Consider the following 15,243-nt stretch of genomic DNA (forward strand, 5'->3'; position numbering starts at 1 on the left):
GGCTCTCTCAATATTTTTTAAGAATGCAAATGGCTAACTCTAGTTTTCTATTTGATTTTTTGGGTGAAAGAGTGTGAGGGCAACCACCATTGGGCATGGAGACAATTAAAGAAAAACAAAAACAAACAACATTGTTTTATGGATGCTGAGGCATCTTTGGTTTACTGATGTGGAAATGGACATTCATAGTGATCATAGAAAATTGAAGGAAGTTGGAGAAATGCAACATTGAATTCAAAGTAATCAAATAAGCTCTAAAAACTAATAACAAAGGAGCATGATAGGATAAGACTGAAACCATATTGAATCTCAGGTTAAAATGGAGTATGTTGCAACTGTATTTTCTATTAATTGAAGACAATACAACAATTTTCTTCTCACTACCTCGATCCCCCCTTATGGAGAGTTGAAAATCTACCTATATATATAAAAGAGATCCCTTTACATAATCTCCCACCTGGGCCAAATTCAATTCCTTGTTCTAGAGACCTGTTCCTACTTGATTAATAAAACTTTGAGACGTCATAGGGATTTCTGTTACAATAGAGTTTAAATACAAATGGGATTTGTATGAACTATTACAATAATTTAAAGCATGGCACTGTATTTGTAGAAGGTTGAACATTTGGCCTTTGAATTTTTTGTGTTGTTTACTATTGAAACGTGCTGAAGGTGCCTTGCTGTCTCAGTGTCTTGTTATCTCTTTGTTTCACTACCTTCTATGTCTTACATCCCTGTGTTCTTGCACTTTGTTTAATGACCATGTTGCTAAAGAAACACCGAGAAACACCTTCCAAACACGATGATATATAAAATGCATCACTTAAAAAATCACATCTAGGGAGGGTTCTCGCACATCACAATTTCAAGTCGAAAGGATTTCAAGGAGTAGGAACTTTGACTATGCAATCACTGATTGTGATATCGCAATTGGCTAGAGAAGGGATATTGTAGTTGACAGTGGAATAGAAATCACAATCGGTGGGGGATGTGGCTATATGTGATATCGGCAGAGGGTTTTACGATATGTGATATTAGCAGAGAGTTGTGATATCACAATCGATGAGGGGGAGAATAACTTTGTTGGGACAAATGGGAAAGTTTTGTGATATACGATATCAATGGAGAACTGCAATATTGCAATCGACGGAAGATGTAATATCACAATAGGCCAGTAGAGGAGGACTTGGATATGATAATTTGTGGGAAGGGATATTGCGATATACAATATGGCAATTGCAATTGCAATCGTGAAGGGGGACGAGAAAAGATATATGCAAAGGAAAAAGGGAAGGGATGATAGCAATACGATTTGAGGGTCCAGCCTTATAAGGACGGTGGCATGTTAGAAAGTATTTTAAAGAGTAATGGGTCACGACTAGAATTTGGAAAAGGATTACGATTAGAGTTGGAAATGTGGCTAGAGTTATAAATGGGTTATGACTAGAGTTGGAATGGGTTACGGCTAGAGTTGGAAATGGTTATGCGGATGAAATGGGATGAGAATATGGGAATATGGGAATTCCTCTAAAACAAATAGAATAGACATGTCCTTCCTTCTTAATCTTCAAATGTAAAACACAACAATCTCTTTCAGAAAAAGCAACAAATAGATGTAAAGATTAGTGGTGGAAAACCTTAACTAATAAAACTAAAATTTATTTTAGTGAGTTATCATGGATAACATTGGCTCCAATGGGGATGTTGCACCCCTATGGTGGAACAAAGAACCAACAGACTAGTTGCCTGACCATTAGGCTGATATCATCTGAAGAGTACATTCAAACCCACTTCATCAAACTGAAAAGAAAACTGCAACATGTAATATAAAGTTGAAGGAACAACTTGCCCAACAAGCTTATTTATGTCCTTCTCTAACATCTGAAAATTCACCTATTTAATTCAAGTTATATAAAATCTCCATATAACCAGTCAAACAATATATTCGATGCTTGGGCTGCTTGATTGTGCTTGAAAAAAATCAGTATTGGATCATATATGGGAAACTTAGAATAAGGATTGAATCCATCCCCCTGAGCTTATAAGTGGAAGAAACTTCACCTTCACCAATGACTAGAATAGACTTGCGGTAGAACTCATCTTGAAAATCATCAAGCTACTAATCTGCAAGCAGTGGAGTCACCATGAAACTTCGATCTTCAAAATTATTTAAGAGTGGAGTCGTGAGGGTAATATCACAATCATCAGAACTTCTGATTTCCTGTTCCCCTCAAGAATCATAAAGAAGAGACTCAAAGAGAATCCCAAAAAAAGGAGCCTTTCAGATCTTGGTAGATGCACCAAAATGTTATCAACTGGGCTGGTGGGAGTTGGGTTGTGTCAAACTTTCAACCAAGTGTAACTATTTCAAACTAGATTTTAATTGGAAGTTATCCCTTCCAATCTAAGAGGGGTCTATCAATATTTTTTAAGGATGCAGATGGCTAACTCTGGTTTTCTATTCAATTTTTTGGGTGAAAGAGTGTGAGGGAGGCCACCATTAGGCATGGAGTCAATTAAAGAAAACAATTACAAACAACATTATTTTATGGAAGCTAAGGCATCTTTGGTTTAATAATGTGGAAATGGACATTTACAATAATCACAACAAATTGAAGGAAGTTGAAGAAATGCAACATTGAATTCCAAGTAATCAAATAAGCTCTAAAACCTAATAACAAAGGAGCATGATAGGATAGGACTGAAACCGGAATGAATCTCAGGTTAAAATAGAGTATGTTGTAACTGTATTTTCTGTTAATTCAAAGCAATACAACAGTGGTCTTCTCACTATCTCGATCCCCCACTGTGGAGAGTAGAAAATATACCTATTTATAGAGAAGAGATCCCTTTACATAATCTGCCACCTAGGTCAAATTTGATTCCTTGTTCTAGAGACTTGTTCCTACCCGATTAATAAAACTTTGAGACTTCATAGGGATTTTTGTTACAATAGAGTTTGAATACAAATGGGAGTTGTATGAACTATTGCAATAATTTAAAGCATGGAACTGTATTTGTGAAAAATCGAACATTTGGCCTTTGAATCTATTGTGGTGTTTGCTATTAAAACGTTCTGAAAGTGCCTCGTTGTCTCAGTGTCTTGTTGTCTCTTTGTTTTGCTTCCTTCTATGTCTTACTACCATGTGTTCTCACGCTTTGTTTAATGGCCATGCTACTGAATAAATACTGAGAAACACCTTCCAAACATGCCATTTATAGAATGCATCACATAAAAAATCACATCTAGGGAGGGTTCTCACAAATCAAAATCACAAGTTGGAAGGATTTCGGGGAGTGGGAACTTTGACTATGTGATATCGCAATCAGCGGGAGAAGGGCTATTGCAATTAGAAGCGGAACAAAAATCTTAATCGGCGGGGGATTTGGCTATATGTGATATCAGAGGAGGGTTTTGTGATATGTGATATCAATGGAGAACTGTGATATCGCAATCGGCAGGACAGAGAAGAACTTTATTGCAACAGGAGGGAAAGTTTTGTGATATGCGATATCATCAAAGAACTATGATATTTCAATCGGCGGAGGATGTAATAGTGCAATTGGCTAGCAGAGGAGGACTTGGATATGATAATCGGCAGGAAGGCATATTGTGATATACAATATCGCTATCGCAATCGAGAAGGGGGATGGGTGGAGATATATGCAAAGGAAAAAGGGAAGGGCCTATAGCGATACAATTTGCGGGTCCAACCTTATAAGGAATGTGGCATGTTATAAAGTATTTCAAAGGAGAATGGCTCACAACTAAAGTTTGGAAAAGGATTACGATTAGATTTGGAAATGTGGCTAGAGTTAGAAATGGGTTATGGCTAGAGTTGGAATGGGTTACAACTAGAGTTGGAAATGGGTCTGCGGATGAAATGGGATGAGAATATGGGAATATGGGAATTTCTCTAAAACAAATAGAATAGACCTGTGCTTCCTTCTTCATATTCCAATGTAAAACATAGCAATCTCTTTCAAAAAAAGCAACAGGTAGATGTAAAGATCAATGGTGGAAAACCTTAACTATTAAAACTAAATTTATTTTAGTGGGTTTTCTTGGATAGTAGGTGGATTATAAGTTCATGACTACTCCGATGGAACTCAACTTTAAGAAGCTATGTGGAAGTGTTGTTGGGCCTAGATTGGTGAATCCTTCCAAGTATCATCAAGTTGTGGGGGCCCTAATGTTTTTGGTCAACTATTGTCCTAACATATGTTTCGTTGTCAACACGTTGAGTCATTTAATGGTTGAGCATCATCATATTCATTGGATTACTGCTAAGAATATCTTGAGATATCTCTGGGGAACAATCCACTATAGACCGAGATGCACTTCCAGGAACTTGAGGCTTCATGGATATTCGAATGCTGACTAGGCTGGCAGTGTGGTGGATCATAAGAGGATGTCTGGGTGCTACTTTTGTTTGGGGTCTTCTTCAATATATTGGATGAGAAGGAAGTAGAAATTTTTTTCACTAAGCACCCTTGAGGCCGAATACATTACTGTGAATATGGATTTTTATGAAGCAGTTTGGTTGAGAAAGTGAGCTATTTGAGCATGTACTAGATACCACCGTGATATTTTGTGACAACCAGAGTGGGACTATCATAGAATCTCACGTTTGATGACCCCTCCAAGCACATTGATATTAGGTTCCACTTTATCCGGGATATGGTACAATGGAGAGAAATAAGGCTCCAACACATTAGGATGGATGAGTAGGTCATAGACATTCTCACATATCCTTTGGGCAAATGGTCAAATTCTTAACAATCTGAGAGAGGCTTGGATTCATGGAACGAACCTCCTATGAGGGTCTCGTATGATTTGGACACATAGATCTAGGAGCTCCTAGGGTCTTGGGGTACTTCTTGGAGCTATGAGTGACCATAGGGTGAGTGGTTCACATTTCCTTAGTGGTGTGATGGATACAGGGTGAGTAGTTCACCTTCCCCTGTGATACCCCATTATGGTTGACATGTGTGGAGGGTGACTAGTTCACCTTCCCCTACGATTAACATATGCAAAGGATGAGTGGTTCACCTTCTCCTACTGATGCCCTGGCACACATCCTACCCATAAAGTCTAGGACTCATGGGAACTACCTCTCATTTGGACAATGTATTGGGAAAAGATGGCTAGGGACCATAGCACTATTGATGGACGCATTATGTATTGTCGTACTCCCTGTGACTAGGATGCATGGTTTTCAACAACTTCATCTAGGATCAAGGACTGACTTTTGTTAGTGGAGAGTGGTATGATTTTATGAATCACTCTCGATCACCTCTTATTCATTATTACTTCATGGTTTAGTAGAAAAGACAAGAGTAGGGAAGTGATGACAGGGATGGTATAAATGACAGGATGTTATCGTGACAGATGGATTAGGAGGTGGAATTATCCCTAGTTGAGAGGGAATGCTTAAATTGGAAGCTAGGGCCAAATTCCATCTTAGGAAAGCTCATATGATGGAGATGATTATTTCATCGAATTCATATTTTCGAGAGGTCCAATTTTGATATAAATATCATCTCATTCTGACAAGAATAAATGGAATTTTGAATATACTATTTTCATGGACAAATTGTCAAGGTCGGTCTCAGTTAAATGTAGGCTCATGAAGCCCAATGGATGTGTCTCCTCACCCTCAATGAAGTGTATAAGAAGAAGTGACCTCTCTCTCATTTCGACATCATCATCTCATCACATATCTCTCTCTCCTCTCTTTATTGTTTTGTATAGCTTGGAGGCTTCTCTACTTTGTACGTGTGAAAGAGGATGAACTTTTGGACTGCTTTTGGAGGCTGAAAAATTTTAGGGATTAGGGTAGCATTCACCAGTGTTGAATTGGACTGTTTAACCATGCGTTGACTTTGATCTAGATGACATAATTTTGATTTATGAAGGACGCATTGATTGGCACAATTTTCAAGATGATTAGGACAATTTGATTGAGTTGACATCAATGTTGACTTTTTTATTTGACTACAGAAATTACAGTAGCATTTGACTAGGTTGATCGAGCCATTTTTGGGTTGACTTTGAATTTCTTAGTAGGCTGAATTTTTCTGCTTTTGACCGAGCTACTTGGAGGACATTTTGGGGCTACTTTGACCACTGTTGACTTTCTGGTTAGGGCTATAATTGACTATTGATTTGACAAGACTATTTTGGGCATGTAATTCTGATATTTGTACTCTCTCTCTGCTAAACTATTGAAGGATAATAAGAATATTTGATCAAAGGCTTTCCCCACATTGGGTTTTGTCCTTGGCATCCACCATATCATGTGTCCTCTTTTATTGGCTTGTCTTATGCACGTGTTTTTATGTTCTATCTGCATTTATTGTCAATGTGTTTAAGTTAATCTGATTGCTACTCGATATAATTGGAAATTTTCATTGGGTTGCTAAAGGAACATTGAAGTACATTGTGCTAAAGCATAGAACATACCATTATTACCTAAAATTAACAAAAGCTTAAGTTTTAAGCATTTAACAGCTTCTTGGGAGAAATAATGGTGAATTAATCACAAAATCATGTAGAATTGATAAAGTGGAAAAAATGAATATTGGTTCATTAATACTCATTAAAATTGAAATGAAAGCCAACTACTTAAACTGCCCACAAAATGAGGTTGTACTTGGTTGAAGGTTAGATATTGGGACTTTGTTGAATTTTAAAACTCAATTAAAAAATGGCTTATCGACCTTCTGACCTCCAATATTATTTTATTAAATAATAATAATAATAATAATAATAATAGAAAATCAATTTAAAAAATGAAAAGAATCATACAAGTCAATTGAAGGTTTGGAGTTGGAGGCTTATAAATATTGTAAATCGATATAAACCTTGTCCAATCCAAAATTTGGGACAATCCAGAAAATCAGAGGTCAGAACAATAGGAGGTCGAGAAATATTTCAAAAAGGTTTTAATGTTTGTGACCTCCAACTTTCCACTTATATTATTTATTGATGTATTTTTTAATTTTTTAAAGGTTTTGAACAATTTCTTTTGAGGTATTTTAAAACAAAAAATAAAGAAAATTGAAGGTCCCCTACTATTTAAATTTTAAAAATAAAAGGGGGTTGTTGTAGATCTAACACTAAATGGAGATGCATTGGGATAAACAATTATCTCTGTTAATGATAATTCAAAAGTCAAATAAAAATAAAGGTTTCATAATTTTTTTATAAATTATGATTGATCTATAAATTCATAATATTTTGAACATAAAGTAAATAATAAAATAGAAGTAATTGTGACAAAAAATGAAAACCTTTTAAAATAAGAGGCAAAAAATGAGGTTCTTTTATTAACTTTTAAAACTTTAAATTAAATCAACTTTGAACTTTTCATACTAAGTTTTGAGTTTTAATACTACCAAAATAGTTTGATTTACTTTGTCGTCCTCTCTCTTAATCTTAGCATTGCTTCAAGTAGACATGTTCAGTACCCTGATGAAGATTGCCTTAGTATCATATTTCTAACAATCAATATTTGAAATGTTTTTAAACTCTTTAATCATTTAATGTCCTTTGTGATAACTTATAACATATTACTTTTAACAAATTTTGATCTGGAAAGAGTGGGGTGATATGAGAGTTGTTTTGATTTAGAAAAATTTTGATGTATTAATAATCTTAAATTTGTACTTATTATTCATTACTGATCAAATTCAGTGTATCTTAAATGTGAAAGTGATGGAGCTCATAATGTAAACAATCAAGCACTTTCCCACTAATGAATGTTTTTATAAAAAATAAAGCAATGACAAGCATACAAGATTTCTCATTATTTCATAATACTTTATCCTTATCCTTTGAATTTATTTGAATAATAAATATTTAACTGACCAATATACATTTTGTTATCGCCCAAAAATGATCACCTAGCCATTTCTAACTAGGTGGATTGAAATACACCATGTAAATTTAATTTTACCATAGTAAAATCACTTTCATTGTGGAAAATAATTTAGTAAACCACTTTTATTAAATTATTTTCTAATTTAAATAAAAAAACCCATGAGAATAATTAGAGAAATCATTACTTATTTAATTTTCTCCAGGAATAATTATTAAATCATTATTTAAATAATTATTTATTGTCACATTTGACTAAATCCCTTAAGAATATTTAAATAAATCATTATTTATTTCATTTTCCTTATTTTTGTTATTAGAATAGGGTGGTTGTATCCGCTACTACATGACATAGATAAGGGATGCGCTCTTAGATGCTACTACATGGCACATGGTGCTTGGGAAAGGTCCTATTGTAGCGGCTACAACCACCCTCCAAAATTTTGCCTTAGCTTCGTTTTGGAGCCTCCCTTCCAACCTTCACAGCAGCTTACGTTGCTTCATCAAGTTCACAAGCTTCAGTGTTTTTCTTGCACAAAGGTAGCCTGTCAATCACAGATTGATGCCTTCCCCTCATAGGCTATTCACTCAAACTTGGCCCTATTGCAGGGTGAGCATCTTCCCTAAGAAAATTGTGTATTTCTAAAGGGAAACTAGCCTTCCCTCCAGAAATTGCGCAATCTTGTCTGCAATCCTCCTTGGCTCCAAGATTGCGCAATTCTGTTAGTCAACACTCCCAGCAGGAATTGAGCAATTTTCCCCAGCAGGGCTGCTCAGCATAGAATTTGGGAAAATCTGGGCAGTAGTCAGCTTCTCTGCCCAGAAATTGCACAAATCTCCTAGGCAGCCAGCCCAGCTCCTAGCCAAAAATGCGCATTTTTCTCTAGCAGTCGAGCAGTCTCTTGCATGTGCAACTGAGTTGACTGGTTCCCTCCACAACCGAGAAAAACTGACTTGTATGCATGGGTTTCTTCTCCCAAGGCAGCATGCAAAGGCATCTCTTGTTTCAGGGATCTTCGTTTAGTAGTTGGAGGTTACATGTAAGGACTATTCTAGAAACCTCCCATGAAGTGTCGATTTCCCTAGATTTGTGCCATGCGTGTCACAACCTTGATGTTATAAAAACTCATCAACTGAATGTTGCAGAGCTCATTCCTCACATAAACCTTATAGCTCTGACATCCCGCATCACATCTAGGAGTAGTCACCACATTCAGCTCAGTTGTCTTAGGGTAAGCCCGCTTCCCATTCCTTGTGTTGCATTTCTGTTGCATTTTGTGTTTTCACTTGTATGAGTATTGTTTTCTTGATTTCTTTCAACTCTTTTTTTCATTTACATGTATATTATCTTTTCCTAGCACCATTTCAATTTTCGTCAACATATCACTGTTGTCTCATGCATGAAACTGTTTTTTGCAAACGGTCGTTGATTCGGTGAATTGCCTCACCCACATGCTTGTTGTTCCATTTTCTTATTCTGTCGTTCACCATTTGCGTGCATGATCATTTGCTTATGCTTACACTCAGTATCAGCTTGAATTCACACTCGCGGTCACTTTAAGTTTCCCGATGGCAAGTCTGGGTTGCCTTGGCCTGGACTCTGCCTCATTTCTGCTCATCAACTGCTCCCCAGAACTGCTTTGCACAATCCTGAGGGATGGTGATTGCTGGCCAAGAAAATTATGCAATGCAGTCACTAAGCCTACAAGCCATTTCCAGTTGTGATTGTGCATTGCGCAAATCGAGCTGTCAACAACTAGACATGACTATACATTGCATAGTTTCAGCAGTTAGTTAGTCCCCTAGCAGCCCAGACTATGCCTTGCGCACTCTTGGTAGTCAGTCTTCCGACCTCCCGACTGAAATTGCGCAACCTTCATGATCAATCACACATGTATGTTGCAAGTTAGTTCTCATGTTCATTTTGGTTTTCAACTGACGGATTGCTTGCCATGAGTGTTGCCATGTCTCCAGGTATTGCAGGTGTTGATCTACCTCTTGGCAGTGTAGGCACAATGGTTTCCAAGAGAGTAGAGTCGAAGACACCATTCAGAGCACACCTGGAGATGCAGTCGATCAAATGTCTATAAGCTTGCCTACTCATGAAGATATCAAGTTGTTCGTAGATGAGAACATCAAGATATCATAGGAAGCAACATCATGAACAACATTTGATTGTAGCATACCAAACGTAGCGAATAAAACGAATGAAGCAGATGCAATGAATGCAAGAGGAAGGTTGTTGACAACACAAAGGCAGAACAAAGTTGCAAGATCAACCAAATCCACTGATAATGAAACCAACTTTGGAGACTCAGGATATGAGGTGACTACACAACATGAAGATCGTACGAAGATGAAGAATGAAATAGAGAAGGAGTTGCATGTGCTGAAGAAGAAACTCAGGAAGAACATGAAGTTGCATAGAAAAATGAATGAGTTGTAGCAGGAACAAGAACATTAATGGGCACAATGTGCACTCATGGATGAAACTGTGTCCTTACAAGTTAAATATTCATCCCAGCAACTGAAACGGAGCAGACATGGTGAGCAGTGTTGTTGATCACATGCAAAGGATTTAGTAGCATGCAGATCATTGTGTGAACACATGTAATCCAACCCATTGAACATAGTCACCAAGGTGAAGACAAGAAGAAAGTCCAACTGGAGCTAAACATATACTTCGGCAAGTTGATGTGCATGACCACGAGCACACACTTGAAGATCAACACGAACACTATGCATCAGTGTGTGTTTGGTTTAGCCACACCCAATAAGACCATGTACATGTTAGTAGATGAGTTGGATGAAGGGGCCAAACCAATGCACCAGTTGTAATGGAGGAAAGAGTTCACTTCAACAAGATGTCACCATGAGGTTCATGCACAACATCATGGACGACCAAGCTTGGCATCAACTCTTCAGCTTCACCATCACAAGCATGTCAAAGATTTGGTCTCATCACAGTGGACCGAGTGTCAATGATGTCTTGCATGGCTTGTTCAAGCCATTTTGTCTCACATGAATACATGTGCATTGTAATGTAATGTCATGTCAAGTATAAGTCAAGTGCCAATAGTTGGATGTAACAGCCATAGAGTAGGTGAAGAGTCATGAGGGTAGTTGAATTGTCACAAAGGGGAATGTGAATGGTCACCCCACCCTTTGCTATAAATAGTCCCTCATAACTCATTGTAGAGGCTTTTGGTCAGCCAAGCTTCTAATAAGACTATCTTGGAAAGAGCTTGGACAATATTGTAATGTGCCTTGGCTTCTCCACTGCACAGAGCTAGTTCAACTCTTTGGAGGAGCAGGTGGATGTGGCTGCAATGTTCCACTGTTGGTGCTAGCAAGTTTACATGGATGTATTGTACTATTAGAACTTACACTTCTTTATATAGTAAGAGCCAACATGTTTTCACACATGTATTGTATCTGTGGTAAGACTGATCTTTAACACTTGTAATGCATGTTTCTCTAACATGTGTTCTACATATGAACTAATTCATTTATTGTAATGCTTCATCTATTAATGGAAATGTGTTGTATATTTTTTTAATGCTACCCCATCCCTGTCGACTGCTCTGCCAGACATCAAACAGACCTTTCACATGAACCTTGCTATAACAACCATTGCACTCATTTAGACTGATCCGTGAGTGTTGTACATGATATCTTACCTTGTATGTTGTGACTTCCGCATCCGAGTGGACTGCTCCACCAGAAGTTGTGTATGTCCTATGTGTTGTGTGTTCCTAGCTGAGTTGGGACTGATCACTTTCAACCTGGAACTCACCTTCACCTTCATCTGAACCCACCTATGTTAGAACCTCTCATACACCTTCCTTGACTCACTGCAGTGGTCACACCCTTGCTACTGAAAAAGTTATCTTACTTGCCTCTATGCGACATTGCGATCAAGGCATTACCATATGACCCACTGCTGGGACTCCTACACCAAACGGTCTTTTGTTTGATTAGGACTTCTTACCAGGGATATCCCCTTACATGTTGGCAGGTCCAAGACCGTAAATAGGTCTTTAACAGTATTGTAATGTTAGGCATCCTACGTGTTGGGATTGTGTTTTGAATTCCAAAGAACAACCTTAGGTTGGTGATATATTGTTTCTACATGCTTACCTAATGTGAGATTCCAAGTGGAAGTAGTAGGGGTGGTCGAGTTCTTAGAAGTAGAACTCGTCCCAAGAGGGTAATAGGATTTTTCACATGTAGTCATGTTAACTTTTTCTTGAAACATAAGGACAAGTGCATTGTTTCCAACAAGATAAAATTGTGGTTGTTGATTACCCCCTTGTGTATGTTGAGGATTCTTCACAACCATTTGTTGTTTTGGTTGAGTGGGGAATGGATGAGTCAATATTCTTGGATGTTGGGTAGCTATCGTTGGTGCAAGAAGGTGATGGATTCATCCATACAATAGAACTCATGATTCAAATGCTTACATTGAAAAATATTACAAGGGAACTTTATATTGCGATAGAATTCACTTGTGCCCCCACCCTAATTAGGTTGGCTTTGTTGGTTCTCTTAAGCATGTCTATTTTTTTGTTTATACGTTTAATTATTTTTACCTCCAAGTTGTTGAGTATTCTTAGATGATGAGTAATTCAATGTAAGAATCTACACAAACTTATCTGACGAAGAGGGTTCTTGTTGAGAGCTAGGGGCACTTTCTAGGGCTTAATAAGTGACCATAATTTTCGCTAGTTGAGTGGAGAGTTGGCTCAGAATATTAGAGGAAAGGGAACCAATCACACCATCAGAGTGTGGTCCCATCTTGGGTTGTTTACGATCTATAAAAGGTTGAGTAGCATTGGGATGGATAATGTAAAATGTTCCCAATTGAGAGTAACTCAAATCAATATGTTAAGCACGTAATATGGCCTACATCTTGGCAACTACCCCAATAATAGTGACATCCCTAGCAATTTCTAGGTGAAGGGATTGGGTGAACTAGTCTCTAAGGAAATCATCAAGAAGCCTAGTTCATACTAAATTATTTAATATATGCCACTTGTGAATAGGATTAGAAATATGAGTGGCATCATCTTCTTAATATTTGGTAGAACATCATTCTTAAGATCTTGAATAATAGGTAACTGAAAGTGGTTCAGAAAAGTACAAGCCAAGGAAGCAAAGTTGCTATAGGATGCCAAATCGAGTCTGATATACCATTTTGTGACATCCCCCATTAGTGTTCATTGGAAGAGTCTCAAATTCACATAATTATCCACCAAAGAGTTAGATGAACACCGTAAATTAAAGGTGTTGATATGTGTAGAAGGATTCTCTCCAGGTTTCCCCTCAAACTTAGGAATATTTGAAGGTAACTTGGCCAACATAATTGGCCAGCTAGAAATATGATAGATGGGGTCATTGGTCAGCTTATCTAGGTCTGGTAAATCAATAGGGGTTAGAAAAGTAATTTTTAGTTCACCAAATTAATCATAAGGGCCATAACCCCCTCACGGACTATAAGGTCCCCCCATACCATATTTAAAGGTAGAAGGATTTAAAATAAGGTTATAATTCATCCCAATATACTAATATCATGGGCCAACAAATGACATGTAAGGATTATGCCTCTTTAGGTAAATTCCCCCAAAGAACAAAGGACTCCAATAGGCTTGGCTAGCAACAAGAATGTACCCATCACTAGAGAAAATGCCTCCATGCGCTGAAGCACCACTATAAGAATGAGAGTCCATAAACATAATTGTACTAATGGAGATAGTGCCCCCATGTATACTAGCTCCCATAAAGGAAAAGGAACCTCCAGAATAGGGAGTCCCTCCAAACATAGAACTAGACCAAGGTTGAGAAATACTTCCAAAAATGATGTTTCACCCAACCTGGTTAGAAGCAACGGATGATCCCCCCATCATTTTCCTAGAAGTAAAAATGCTTGAGCTAATTTTAGTAATAGTAGCTTCAGATGAGATAGGAATAAATATCCTAAATCCAATGGATTGAGTAGAGTTTTCTCCCAATCCAAACGTGAATCTAAAGGAAGGCATAAACACAGAAAAGGTGGAAAATATTATAGGGTCATAGATGTAACTGGCGGCATGTCCGAAGAATATGTGAGAGGTGTGGAAGGAGGTATATATTTGGCCACACTGAGTGGTGGTAAAGATGACATGTCAATAGATATTTCCAATGCAAATGGTAAAGTGAGGCATGTCTCCTCAATAGAGGAAGAAGTGTTTTCACTAGTCATGTAAGGAACACACATGTAAAAAGGTCCACTACTGTCAATATTCAACTGCACTAGAATTGGGTCGAGAGGGTTAGTCATGGGTGGGTTATATTATGTCAAAGTAATTTTGTTAATTACCTCAACAATAATATTGTCTTCCTTGCTAGGAACGAAGTTATCCCCCCCATCCTGAATATCGTATAAATTTCCCATTACCGAAATTAGCCTATGTCTATGTGGTGGTGGATCTTCCTCTTCATGAGAGAGGCCTAATAATCTATGAGAACGTTTGTTACTTTGTTCAAATATGGTGAATACATGTTTATTATCAAATTAAGACAATGAAGACAAACCTATGGCCAAATTATGACTTAGACCAAACAACACTCTCTAAAATAAAGCCTAAAGGTAAGCACACACAAACCAAAGAGATAGAGAAGGGACCTTCCCGTTGCTGGAGCTTTCTTGATCAAGGAACAAGTCAACAAAGAAGATATGGTTGAGGTAGTTATAACAGGTACCTACTTAATAACCCTTTTAAACCCAAGAAAAGTACCCTTATTAGCCATGGGGTACCCTCTAAGAGGATCGAGTGCATTATATGAATTTTCACTTATGTGGAAAAAATGAATTCCCTAGATCTAGTGGCTTGATCTAGAACAACAGAGGAAAAAAAGAATCAATTTTTTCCTTAGAGAGATTGGAATATGGAAAAGGAACCTACCTAGAATTCATAGCAAGTCCTTCTCTCTTCTTTTCTTGTAATATCAAATACTATCTCCACACGTTATAAATAAACCCTGTAACAATGACTAAAACAAGCAAAGGAACTACAATATCCACATAGCATAATCTAATATCTCTATTCAATGCATCAATATGGCATTGAAATTAAAGAGCATGAACATAACACAAGTATTGGTAAACATGATTCTTTTTGTATTAACAAGTAAAAGAGAGAGTTAAAACCATATATAGAAGTTGACTTTGTAGATGTGTCTTCCCACTTGACTTTCCCTTCCTTGTAACAAAGAAAACCTTCATACTCAACCCTAATGAAAATTGATGATTATTCCTTAAGCTCAAAGCAGCAGCATGCGGGCACTAGAAATCTCCAAAATCCAACCTAGTAATCTCTAAA

This window comes from Pinus tabuliformis, chromosome X, assembly GCF_031772625.1.
Source record: "Pinus tabuliformis cultivar Carrire ecotype Pingquan chromosome X, CPIR1, whole genome shotgun sequence".
Taxonomy (NCBI): domain Eukaryota; kingdom Viridiplantae; phylum Streptophyta; class Pinopsida; order Pinales; family Pinaceae; genus Pinus; species Pinus tabuliformis.